The 12,890-nt window shown below is 44.3% G+C and overlaps 1 protein-coding gene across 1 annotated transcript in view; it reads right to left on the bottom strand.

The window, feature by feature from the left end:
* Positions 1-12,890, bottom strand: part of IQCB1 (IQ motif containing B1) — a 1,943,919-nt gene that overhangs the window by 1,851,035 nt on the left and 79,994 nt on the right. The gene's annotated exons all lie outside the window — the stretch shown is intronic.

The following is a 12,890-nucleotide window of genomic DNA, read 5'->3' as shown; positions in this document are numbered from 1 at the left end:
AAACCAGTTACAAGTGGTGTCCCACAAGGCTCAGTCCTGGGACCTCTCTTGTTCGGTATATATTTCTCGGAGGTACAGGCCAACATGGAAGGACTGTGGCTGAGCAAGTTCGCAGATGACTGCAAACTGGGTGCCATAACAGACTCTCCAGCCGACACAAGCATCCTCCAAAAGGGCCTCACAGAAACAGACAACTGGTGCCAGAGCCATGGCCTCAAGCTAAACGCCAAAAAGTGTATAGTCATCCCCTTTGGCAAAAACAAAGTGCCCACAAATTACCACATAGGTGGTAATCCATTAAGTACAGAAGAAGTAATTAGGGACCTGGGGACCCAAGTTGATAGCAGTCTCTCATTTGACAACCACGTGGCCAAAGTGGTTAGAAAAACATTTTATATAGCCCACCTAATCATGAAGGGATTTACATCTATCAGGGGAGGTCATCGCCGGCTTTTACTCTCACCCCTCATCAGGCTCATAATTGAGTACAATGCCCCTTTGGGATGTACCTACCCAGACACCTGCAGCAACTTGAAAGACCCCAAAAGTACCTCACCAAGAGGATCAAAGGGCTCAAACAGATGCCATATGCTGCCTGCTTAAAGAAACTCCAGCTCTACTCAGTGGCATACCGCCTGTTCAGGGGCGATCTGTGCCTGACGTATAAAGCCATGTCCAACCCGGAATTAATGGACATGTTGCACCTCAGAAAATCCAAATCCCATCGAGCTACGTGCTCGAGAGACTTGAACCTCAACACTGAAATAAATAGGACATGCTGGAGGGACAGATTCATAACCCAGAGGCTTCCTTCACTCTGGAAAAAAATCCCAGTACAGGTTAGGCAGAGTCCCTCATTGACTCTCTTCAAGAGGAATCTTGATGAGTGGATGGGAGATCATAGGTTTAACCCGGGTATCACTTCTGTGTCATTGTTAGACAGAGGCACAGTATACTAACCTCGAAAAAGGGCATAGCAAAATTAATTTAAAATGGGTGGCGAAAGCCAAACACATTCTGGCTAGGCTTATAAATGCCCTAGGGCAGATAGCCTAGTATGAACCTATGAACCTAAATTAAACTCATCAGGCTGATGGGCCTATAGTTTCCAGGGTTGGTAACAAGGATACAAGAATTATCATCATCTGTGCTGTACACCACCCTGATTACAGCCAGACTCAGGTTAAATAGCTTGTACAGAAGTTCTGCAATTACAAACAGCCAGGAGTGTTATCTGGATCCATGGAGGAAGTGTTCTTAGAGTTGAACAGGACTTTCATTAAATGTTCTTTAGTGATGATGTGGGGTGACAGCTACAAGGATTGTAGGCTTTGGATAATTTGCACTAAATTTAATTTGCTGAGATACTGGCAATGTCTACCAGTTCTGAGTAGGTCATTGTCATTGTGTATGACTACAGCAAATTGTTGAGTTTTGTTTCTTAGTTTTCTGCTGTAACTAAAGAATGATATGTAATTGTCCTTGGCTACAGGTGCCAACCTAAGTTTTTGGGCTGCCTTAATAGAGCTAGTAGTCTTTTTTTATTATTGATCAAATTCTTAATATTCTTATTGGGTTGGGGTCCTTAGATCTGCTGTACCTGCTAATACCTTTCTTCCTTTTTTTGTAGATTTTATGGATATTATGCATGTCAGTTTACGGCCATAATAACTTGCTTTTAAATTTCTCTTTTTATTTGGATTTGGATGGGACTGCCGATTCTATCCATTTATTTATGTGGATATACAACTCCTTGGCTAATATAGCTGCTAAGGTAAGGCAATGACTGCGGTGATGTTTTAATAAGTGAATTTCACAATTTCATCCAAGAATTTGAGGAGATTTATGTACCTGGAGCCTTTGAATTCTGATATCTCTGTTTCAGTGGTTTAGATAGTCTGAAGGAAAAGGATACTAGCCCATATTCAGACTTGATAAGAGAAAGAGTTACTAGGGGAGTTGTACATGATGACCCTACATTTGTAAGTACCAGGTGAGCAATATATTGTCTTCTAGTTGGGCAAACCAGAAATAAATCCAACTAATATGCATTTATTAAGTTTAAAAACTTCAGAGCATATCCTACGTTGGTGTTGTAGATAGTTAAGGTCTCCCAAAAATGATTAAATTCTTACTTATGTGAAGTTCATCCACGACATTTAGGAACTGGACAGGGATTTATGGGCAATAAACTGACAGATGACTTTGTTTATTGTGATCTGTAATTCAAAGAGTTCAGTTTTTTTTTTCTATGAGAATCTGTCGAGGTAATATAGCCTCTGACAAGTATAGATATGCCACCACAGTTGCCATTGTGTCTGAAGGTGTAGTAGGCACTAAACCAAGGTATGGAAGGCGTGATTTCTGGGCATTTAAACCAGGTTTCAGAGATTACATATATATGAATGCAAGAATGCCTCAAGGTCAGGCTTGTTTAGCCTTCTGGTATTGTGCAGATTCACCTTAACTTGACCCTGTTTTAATAATGAAATGTTTGGTATATTAAAATATTCATTAACTGAAGTTTGCCTTAAAAAGGCACTTTGTGGCAGCAAAAGCTTTAGCCAGTATGTAGAAGCATTTGAAAAAGATGTGCAGACCATCCTTTGCAAAGCAAGTAGGACCATCCAACATCTTGTTCCATGCTGATACATATTGGATCCCTTAGAATGACACTAATTTTTCAGTCAACTGTTGAAGCCAGTCGTCTTTTCTTTGCACCTAGGCACCATTTGTTGAGTAGGGAGGATTCCACTCTGTAGTCTTGTCTGCATTTGCAACATGAACAGATAGCTCAGACAACTCTCCCTGCATCTCCCTTGTTGTTTTTTTTTTGTTTTTTTTTTTGCCTCATGTTATTCATTCACACATGTACAATTATCATGCTGTAATTATATTTTTCTGGCCCTTAAAGGCCATTAAGCTCCCAGAACCTGACAAGCTACTCACTGTCATCTTGTCTTTGCCCAGCACTGTGAGTGGGGAATCTGTCTAACTATGGAGTCACCAATCATCAAAATCCTTTTTGTGCAGTGGTCTGTTGTGAGACCCTTGCCTCAGCTTGACTCTGTTACAGGAGAAATATTATTTGCTGTGATATTTTATTTTGACTTTTGCTGAGACTTGATCCTTATGGATTTAGGAGGCTTAGATAAGCATTTCTTGACCGCCTCAGCATAAAACATAATACATCTGCAGAGGACATACAGTAAACTCTCAGTTAACCGGCACCCATTGGGATTGGTAGATGCCGGATAACTGTAGTTTTTGGTTGCTTGAGATTTACTATTAAAAATTGGCCTCACTAATATTGTACCATATACTATTTGTTTGGTTTGACTTGTTCTCAAGTAGGGGAGAGAGGGAATTTATTCCTATCTTCCTTTTTAAAACTCTAAAACTCTAAAAACGTAGGGTATGTTTCTGTGGGGGGGAAACAAAGTGTATCACATGAAAATTGTACTGTATTTCTTCGATTTTTTTTTTTTTTTGCTGGTTGCTTGAGAATAATGGTTGCTTGAGCCAGATAACTAAGAGTTTATTACATAGCATGTGGTGTGATGGTGAAATGCCTACAATCTGTGTTTTTTTTTTGTGAAAGTGATGCCTTCTTAATCACTGGCATATTAGCACCTGTTGTCACGAAAGCAAACATTGCCCACACAGCTAGAAGCTGGAATTTTGTAAATAATTAAATGTAATTTGTGAATACTGAAATGATTTATAAAAGATGTTTGTGTTACAACTGTATTAGAACTGCATGCCATGTGTAAAACTGGTTTGTACAGACGTACATTGAAAAAAAGAAGTTATGTACTTACCACAACATTCCATATGAGTTGTTCATCTTGCCTTCATTCTTACACATGGGATCAGAGCCGATCTATCGGCTCCGAGTTGGCCGCTTTACTAGCTGAAGATCTCAGAGTAGCTTGAGGCCAGGTCCCTATCCCATGATGCTCTCTGTCCTACCTCAGATCTAGTTTGCTGAACCCAGCATGAACTGATATAGCCCAAAGAATACTCCACCCAGAGTAAGAAGTCCCAGAGCAAGACCACCAGACCCCAAGTCTACTCATTCTTCGAGACACTGGAGGGGGAAGGTGGGTGGGAATGTAAGAATGAAGGCGAGATGAACAACTCACATGGAACGTTATGGTAAGTACATAACTTCTTTATGTGAAGTTGTTCAATCTCGCCATTCATTCTTACACATGGGTAGTGTCCCAAGCACCCTAATCCTGGGTGGCTCACGGGAGTATATTCCTGAGGACAGTGGAACCAAAGGAAGCCCTGTCCCTGGAGGCCCTGTCCACTTTGTAATGAGTGATAAAGGTATGCGGCTTAGACCAAGTGGCAGCTGCACATATAGTGTCTAAAGGCAATCGAGCCGCATAAGCAGAAGACGTGGAAACAGCTCTAGTGGAATGCGCCTTCACGCCATGCTTCAAAGTTTGGTTTGCTGAAGAGTATATAAATTTAATGCAGTCGGTTAACCATTTTGAAAGGGTGACTTTATAAACTGGTAATCATTTCTTAGTGTCCACATGAGATACAAAGAGTTAGTCAGATCTTCCAAATTCCTTTGTCCTGTTCAAATAGAACCTCAATTGTCTGTGGACATCAAGTTTATGCAACATGTACTATTAGAATGGTTACTGACAAAGGTTGGAAGTTCGATAGTTTGATTCAGATTAGTCTCGGAACACACCTTTGGCAGGAATGAAGGTTTAGTCCTCAGTGATACTCTGTCTGGGTGAAACACCAAATACGGGGGGTTGATAGAAAGGGCTTGAAGCTCAGACACCCTACACGTTGAGGTAATGGCCACCAAGAAAACAGTTTTCCAAGAAAAAAACTTCAAATGACAGGACGATGCACACTCAAAGGGGGTAAAAATAATATGTGACAGCACAAAATTTAAACTCCAGAGAGTAAAAGGTTATCGAACAGGCGGCCTAAGATGAATGGTACCCTTCAGGAAGGACCTACATAATCTGTGAGACATCAAATTAGAACCTTCAGCTCCGAGGTGAAAATTCGAAATTGTAGCCAATTGAACTCTAATACTGGCAGCTGCAGCACCTTCATTAAAAAGCTTAGATAGAAATTCCAGGATACTATCAATCGGGGCAACATAGGGATCAGTGTTATTCTGGGAGGCCCAAAAGGCAAATCGCTTCCATTTACTAGCATAAAACTTTCTGGTGGAAGCTTTATGCGAACATACAAGAATATGCTGTACCTCCAAAGAAAATTCATGTGACCTGGCTAGACTGAGAATCGGAGCAGTCAAGCTGTCAGTCTGAGGGAACGAAGGGAGGGATGAAGGGCCCCTGACAAATGTGTCAGCAGGTCTGGAACTGGGTCCAGAATCCAAGGTTCTTCCAGTTGCTAGAGTCGGAGGAAGGGAAACCAAATCTGTCTAGGCCAAAAAAGGGGCTATTAAGATCACAGTCCTTACCAGGCTTTTGGCTTTCTGCAAGAATGTCAGGATCAGAAGTATAGGTGGGAAGGCATACAGGAGTCCCGGGGGCCAACTCTGTACGAGCAAGTCCCTTGGGCTGTCCCCAGAGGGGAATTCAGGGCAAAGTAGCTTTTGCATTTGGCATTCATAGGGGATGCAAACAGGTCGCAGCAAGGCTTGCCCCATCTGCGGAAAATCATCTCTGCAACTTCGTCTTTGAGAGACCACTCATGCGGTAACAGAATGGCTCTGCTCAGTTTATCCGCTATCACGTTTGACTTCCCGGGGATATGCTTTGCTATCAGAAAGCATCTGGTGGATACTGCCCACTGCCAAATTCTCAAGGCCTCTTGACACAGGGGGTAAGACCTGCTTCCCCTTGCTTGTTGATGTACCAGACCACAGACATGTTGTCTGTCTGTACTGCAATCATCCCTAGAGGAAGAGAGTTGTGGAAGTGCTGCAACGCCAAAAGTACTATTCTCAGCTCCAGAACATTGATGTGCAACTGTGACTCTATCTCAGACCAGGTGCCTTGGGCTGTTCTTCCCTGAAAAAGCCCCCCCTCCCTATCAGAGAAGCTTCCGTGGTCACTGTGGCTGACAGTGGGGGAGAAAAAAATGTTCGACCCACTGTAACTTGTTGGCTGGTCAACCACAGTGAAGATCCTTCTTGCAAGAGTCTGTAATAATGATTAAGAATGACATTGGAAGTTGTTGGTAAGACCACTGGGTGAAGAGTAACCATTGAAGAATCCGCATGTGCATATGCCCCTGGGGAACTGCTATAAGCGTAGCTGCCATGGTACCTAGTAGCTTCAGTACTTGAGAGGCCGGTACTTTCAGGCTCTGCAAAATGTTTGAGACCTGGTTTCAGAGAGTGGCTATTCTGTCCAGGGGCAATTTTACTGTGGTGGTGGAGGTGTCTAGTTCTGCTCCGATAAAGGAGATACGCTGCGATGGTGACAACACAGACTTTTTGAAATTGATAGTGATGCCTAACTGAGACCAGAGATTGAGAGTGTGATCCCTGGACAGAATTAGTTGATGCCTAGAGGCGGCGTTAAGGAGCTAGTCGTCCAGATACGGAAACACTCAGAATCCTAGACGTCTCAGGTGAGCCATAACCACTGCCATGCATTTGGTATACACTCTGGGGGGCTCTTGTGTGTCCAAAGGGCAGTGCTCGGAATTGGTAGTGACTGGCTCCCAGCCGGAAACGCAGATGATCTCTGGATGGTCTGGCCATTTTGATATGGTAGTATGCATCCTTGAGATCTATAGAGCACATCCAATCGCCCATTTTGAGGAATGGGACAATAGACTGAAGCGTGACCATCCAGAACTTCTACTTCTTTACAAATGTATTGAGTCTGCTGAGATCCAAGATGGGCCTCCAGTCCCCTGTCTTCTTTGGAACTAAAAAGAATCTGGAGTAAGTTCCGGATCCTATCTGGTCTGCTGGGACTGGATGGATGACTCTTTTTTTCCTGCAGCCTCTGGATTTCTATAGTTGCTTGATCCCTGAGACTGGGGAGAATGTCCGGGATTTTTTTCCCAACAGGTGGGGTTTCTAAGAATGGAATGATGCAACCTCTGGTAACAATGCTTTGCACCCAAGAATCTCTTGTAATTCCTAGCCAGGCATCCGGATCAGGGGTGTAGCTAGGATTTTCAAATTTGTACTCACAGCTCTCAAACTGCTACCCCCTTCCCAGCCAAGCTACGGCCATGCTCGTAATTCACGGTTCGCTCTTTTAGTGTCGATGAAGAGGCATTCGTTGTAATGCCTCTTCAGTAATATAATATAAATTCACTCAAACTCGGTTCCTTGAATTGAAAATTAACATGAAATGTCAGTTCTTTGAAAAATGCAGCATGGTAGTTGGGGTAGAGAATTTATGCTTTTGTTTTCTGTAACTAAGGTACAGGTTTTGAGCTTGAGTAAATTACTAACCACCTGCTACCCCTAACTAGGATGTTTCATTCACACACACACCCCTACCTACCTCTTAGTGCAAGAAATATGGACAAAGCCTAAAATAAACAGGGACATATATTAAATAATGCCAATTGAACTCTAATACTGGCAGCTGCAGCACCTTCATTAAAAAGCTTAGATAGAAATTCCAGGATACTATCAATCGGGGCAACATAGGGATCAGTGTTATTCTGGGAGGCCCAAAAGGCAAATCGCTTCCATTTACTAGCATAAAACTTTCTGGTGGAAGCTTTATGCGAACATACAAGAATATGCTGTACCTCCAAAGAAAATTCATGTGACCTGGCTAGACTGAGAATCGGAGCAGTCAAGCTGTCAGTCTGAGGGAACGAAGGGAGGGATGAAGGGCCCCTGACAAATGTGTCAGCAGGTCTGGAACTGGGTCCAGAATCCAAGGTTCTTCCAGTTGATAGAGTCGGAGGAAGGGAAACCAAATCTGTCAAGGCCAAAAAAGGGGCTATTAAGATCACAGTCCTTACCAGGCTTTTGGATTTCTGCAAGAATGTCAGGATCAGAAGTATAGGTAGGAAGGCATACAGGAGTCCCGGGGGCCAACTCTGTACGAGCAAGTCCCTTGGGCTGTCCCCAGAGGGGACTTCAGGGCAAAGTAGCTTTTGCATTTGGCATTCATAGGGGATGCAAACAGGTCGCAGCAAGGCTTGCCCCATCTGCGGAAAATCATCTCTGCAACTTCGTCTTTGAGAGACCACTCGTGCGGTAACAGAATGGCTCTGCTCAGTTTATCCGCTATCACGTTTGACTTCCCGGGGATATGCTTTGCTATCAGAAAGCATCTGGTGGATACTGCCCACTGCCAAATTCTCAAGGCCTCTTGACACAGGGGGTAAGACCTGCTTCCCCTTGCTTGTTGATGTACCAGACCACAGACATGTTGTCTGTCTGTACTGCAATCGTCCTTAGAGGAAGAGAGTTGTGGAAGTGTTGCAACGCCAAAAGTACTATTCTCAGCTCCAGAACATTGATGTGCAACTGTGACTCTATCTCAGACCAAGTGCCTTGGGCTGTTCTTCCCTGAAAAAGCCCCCCCTCCCTATCAGAGAAGCTTCCGTGGTCACTGTGGCTGACAGTGGGGGAGAAAAAAATGGCCGACCCACTGTAACTTGTTGGCTGGTCAACCACAGTGAAGATCCTTCTTGCAAGAGTCTGTAATAATGATTAAGAATGACATTGGAAGTTGTTGGTAAGACCACTGGGTGAAGAGTAACCATTGAAGAATCCGCATGTGCATATGCCCCAGGGGAACTGCTATGAGCGTAGCTGCCATGGTACCTAGTAGCTTCAGTACTTGAGAGGCCGGTACTTTCAGGCTCTGCAAAATGTTTGAGACCTGGTTTCAGAGAGTGGCTATTCTGTCCAGGGGCAATTTTACTGTGGTGGTGGAGGTGTCTAGTTCTGCTCCGATAAAGGAGATACGCTGCGATGGTGACAACACAGACTTTTTGAAATTGATAGTGATGCCTAACTGAGACCAGAGATTGAGAGTGTGATCCCTGGACAGAATTAGTTGATGCCTAGAGGCGGTGTTAAGGAGCTAGTCGTCCAGATACGGAAACACTCAGAATCCTAGACGTCTCAGGTGAGCCATAACCACTGCCATGCATTTGGTATACACTCTCGGGGCTCTTGTGTGTCCAAAGGGCAGTGCTCGGAATTGGTAGTGACTGGCTCCCAGCCGGAAACGCAGATGATCTCTGGATGGTCTGGCCATTTTGATATGGTAGTATGCATCCTTGAGATCTATAGAGCACATCCAATCGCCCATTTTGAGGAATGGGACAATAGACTGAAGCGTGACCATCTAGAACTTCTACTTCTTTACAAATGTATTGAGTCTGCTGAGATCCAAGATGGGCCTCCAGTCCCCTGTCTTCTTTGGAACTAAAAAGAATCTGGAGTAAGTTCCGGATCCTATCTGGTCTGCTGGGACTGGATGGATGACTCTTTTTCCTGCAGCCTCTGGATTTCTATAGTTGCTTGATCCCTGAGACTGGGAGAATGTCCGATTTTTTCCCAACAGGTAGGGTTTCTAAGAATGGAATGATGCAACCTCTGGTAACAATGCTTTGCACCCAAGAATCTCTTGTAATTCCTAGCCAGGCATCCGGATCAGGGGTGTAGCTAGGATTTTCAAATTTGTACTCACAGCTCTCAAACTGCTACCCTTCCCAGCCAAGCTACGGCCATGCTCGTAATTCACGGTTCGCTCTTTTAGTGTCGATGAAGAGGCATTCGTTGTAATGCCTCTTCAGTAATATAATATAAATTCACTCAAACTCGGTTCCTTGAATTGAAAATTAACATGTAATGTCAGTTCTTTCAAAAATGCAGGATGGTAGTTGGGGTAGAGAATTTATGCTTTTGTTTTCTGTAACTAAGGTACAGGTTTTGAGCTTGAGTAAATTACTAACCACCTGCTACCCCTAACTAGGATGTTTCATTCACACACACACCCCTACCTACCTCTTAGTGCAAGAAATATGGACAAAGCCTAAAATAAACAGGGACATATATTAAATAATGCTCTCGTGAACTTAGAAAGTTGCTAGAATAACAGGATTTGTGCTAGTATGAGAAAGTTGCTAGAATAACAGGATTTGTGCTAGTATGAATTTTTCTAAAGGACATGAAGTCTGAAACTCAAATGTCTGTCATTATTTAGCAACTTCAGCCTTCAAATGATTTTCTAGAAAATCACAAAATTTATGAGGAACAGCCAAAAAATATGGGACAAAAATCTGGACATTCTGCAAAATTTGGACAGTTGAGAGGTATGCTACCTACCTACCATACACTCCTAGACTCCATTAGAGATGACACCAACCTCGCACACTTGCGGGTAGCATGCCACCACCAAGCATCTACAGCCACACCTTTAGTTAAAATCTTTTCAGGGTGCGAAAATTTTTAGGGCAGCACTTCCACAGAGTCTGGTTTCCCGCCTTGACAGATCAAATCCAAGAGCTCGCGGAGACACCCAGGAGGCGGAGGGCTGAGCCCGAAGGCCTTAAGGAACACCGACTCATCAGCAGAAGGGGTTTGGACTGCCAGCCGCCTCTTGTTTAAGGGCTTCCAGGATGTCTGCAAAGGAGACATCATCCGAGGACGACTTAGGGGACCCCTCTGCATCATCGAGATCAGTGTCTGATGTAAGAGACTCATCAGGGAGTCAACGTGCTTCCTCTTGCACGATCTCTTCCTGGGGTTCTTCCAAGAGCTTCAGAAGGACCTCCAGGAGGGGGAAACCCCAGTGGGGGGAACCTCAGGCCCGGGCTCCGCTGTCTAAGGACAGGGGACTGCCAAAGACCCAGTCTCATGCAGGGAAGGAGCTGGGAGACCGTGGAGGTAGCCAAAGAAGATTTGGCTAAGCACTCCTCATAGCCCTGAAGGCGGGACCACCAGAATCCTGGGAGGGTCCCACCTCCTGGCCAACAGTGACGGCACTCCCGCCGACGCACCAAGAGGGAGACTTGGGACCGAAAACATCAATCCAGATCCCCGGGCCGGAAGAAGTCCGTACTGAACTCCGACCCAAGAGCCGGAGTTGGAGTAAGGTCGGGCCGACCCTAAACCTCCACGGTTCCACCAGCACCGGCTCCAACAGTGCGAGGCTGTTGGAGGAGGAACCATAGTAGAGTGGACCATCGGCTCCGGCAATGGGCTGGAGCGCAAACTAGCTTTTGGAACACCGGAGACTGGAAGAGTCTTAGGAGCACCCTGTCGATGTCCGAATCAGACATCTTGGATGATCTAGGATACCGATCGGGTCCGAACCGATTTCTCCATCGGCTCCAAGGACTAGGGACCGGCTCGAATGGATTCTACCACTATCGGCTCGAGAGACTCAATTTCCCTCGGTGCCGATAAGGACTTCGCCCGAGGGAAGAGTCTGAGCCGGTAACCCTCATCGGCTCCAATATCAGTGGAGCCGATGAGGTGACCCGCTCTCGATGCCCCAGTCCTCGGCTCGAAACCAGAGGGTCGAGGCTGGAGGCATCGAGGCAGACCGTTCCACCTCGGCTCAAGTCCGTGGAGCCGATGGAGAAGTCTGCCTAGGTTTTTGGCAGTCGGTTCCGACAGACTGGTCGGAGCCGGCTTTCTTTTTGAAGGAGGAGAAGATAAAGCCTCCTCGAAGGATGGCTTGATTAACCTTTAGATTAATTTGTTTTCCTCTCCTGGAGGACTCTGATGAGAAGGCGTGACACACGCTACATGACTTGTAGGTGCTTGCCTAAAAAGCACGGGGTGGTCGTCCGTTATGGACATTTAAAACCACACCTCGTGCATTTTTAAACCCGAGGGTTATGTCTTTGACATGACTAAATTAGGAAAAAAGCACTCTCAAAGTTTTTTTTTTTTTTTTAACACAATACAATATCAATAAAAAACACAGAAAAGAGAGAGTCAAGACCCTCTAACTTAACGGGTACTTGACCCACAAAAAAGCAAGAAGCAAAGGCAACAGGAAGGCCCTCTAACTAAACGGAAACCTTCCTGAAAAACACAAATTCCTCACAGAATGTTCAATACACAATCAAATCACAACAATAGCTGTTAAAACAGCTTTTGGGTTCAAATAACAAATTCCTGACAGGAAAAGCCTAAATAAAGTACTTAGCCCAGCCAAGTTGAGACCACGCTAAGCTTGTGCGCAAACGAGATCTGGGGATTAGTGGTGGTGCATCCTGGGATAGAAATAGCTCAGCCAATAAGAGGCCTCGCTCTATAGCATAGCGTGCCGAGTCGGAGCCGAGGGATCGGCTCCGAGCCCATCAGTATTGAATGTAGGCGAGATAGGATCACATAACATCAATGCTTTGCACCCAAGAATCTCTTGTAATTCCTAGCATCCGGATCAGTGAGTAGGATTTCAATATCACAGCTCTCAAACTGCTTTCCCAGAAGCTCATTCTTGTAATTCAGGTGCTCTTTTGATGATGAAGAGGCATTCTGTAATGCTTCAGTAATATAATATAAATTCACTCAAACTGTTCCTTGAATTGAAAATTAACATGTAATGTCAGTTCTTTGAAAAATGCAGCATGGTAGTTGGGGTGAGAATTTATGCTTTGTTTTCTGTAACAGGTACAGGTTTTGAGCTTGAGTAAATTACTAACCACGCTACCCCTAACTAGGATGTTTCACAAACACATACTACTCTTAGTGCAAAATATGGACAACAAAATAAACGACATATTAAATAATGCTCTGAACTTAGAAAGTTGCTAGAATCAGGATTTGTGCTGTATAAGAAAGTTGCTAGAATAACTGGATTTGTGCTAGTATGAATTTTTCTAAAGGACATGAAGTCTGAAACTCAAATGTCTGTCATTTTAACTAGCCTTCAAATGATTTTCTAGAAAATCACAAAATTTATGACCAAAATATGGGACAAAATCTGGAC

The sequence above is a fragment of the Protopterus annectens genome, chromosome 6.part0 (assembly GCF_019279795.1).
Source record: "Protopterus annectens isolate FY-2018-M chromosome 6.part0, PAN1.0, whole genome shotgun sequence".
In the NCBI taxonomy this organism is placed as follows: domain Eukaryota; kingdom Metazoa; phylum Chordata; order Ceratodontiformes; family Protopteridae; genus Protopterus; species Protopterus annectens.
This window is presented reverse-complemented; position numbering and strand designations above follow the sequence as displayed.